Below are 716 nucleotides of genomic sequence, written 5' to 3'. Positions count from 1 at the left end.
TTGTGGCATTCCAGTAGGAGTCTATTAAGAGAGAATTCCTTTTCCCTATAAGTAATCAATGAACTCACCACTTAAATACTCTCCGCCTCGGTCCGACCGAAGGGCTTTATCTTTACGGCCAGTTTGATTCTCGACTTCAAGTCTGTATTCCTTGAACCTTCCAAAGTCCTCAGACTTGTACTTCATTATGTAAACATAACCATATCATGAGTGATCATCGATAAAGGTTATGAAGTACAACAATCCTCCTCTAGCCGGAGTATTTAATGATCCACAAACGTCTGTATGGATCAAATCCAAAAGACCGTTGGCAAGCGCACTTTGTCCAACAAAAGGTTTCTTGATCATTTTTCCTTTTAGACAGGACTCGCAAGTTCGTAGGTTGTCCAAATCGTCTACCTCTAGACTCTTTGAGTTTACCAACTTTCTCATTTTATCTTTTGAGATATGGCCTAGCTTTGCATGCCGATACTGTGCATTTTTATGATTATCTAATTTTCGTTTATGTTGGGGCAGGCATAATCCAATGAGCCCGCAGTGAGTCTATGGTCTATCTAAGGTGGTCCTATGCTATTACAAAGTAATATTGTCCATCAACATATGGATGGGCCTTGTGATATCACCATGGGTCGCCTTCTCCGTGGGCCTCCTCCTTCATGGGCCTTCTTCTCCATAGGCTTACTAGAAATGAAAAAGTATCTCGAAAGGTCGTGTAC

The sequence above is a fragment of the Sesamum indicum genome, linkage group LG5 (assembly GCF_026168435.1).
Source record: "Sesamum indicum cultivar Baizhima isolate 11 linkage group LG5, ASM2616843v1, whole genome shotgun sequence".
Classification (NCBI taxonomy): domain Eukaryota; kingdom Viridiplantae; phylum Streptophyta; class Magnoliopsida; order Lamiales; family Pedaliaceae; genus Sesamum; species Sesamum indicum.
The sequence above is the reverse complement of the archived record's forward strand: the minus strand, read 5'-3'. Positions refer to the sequence as shown.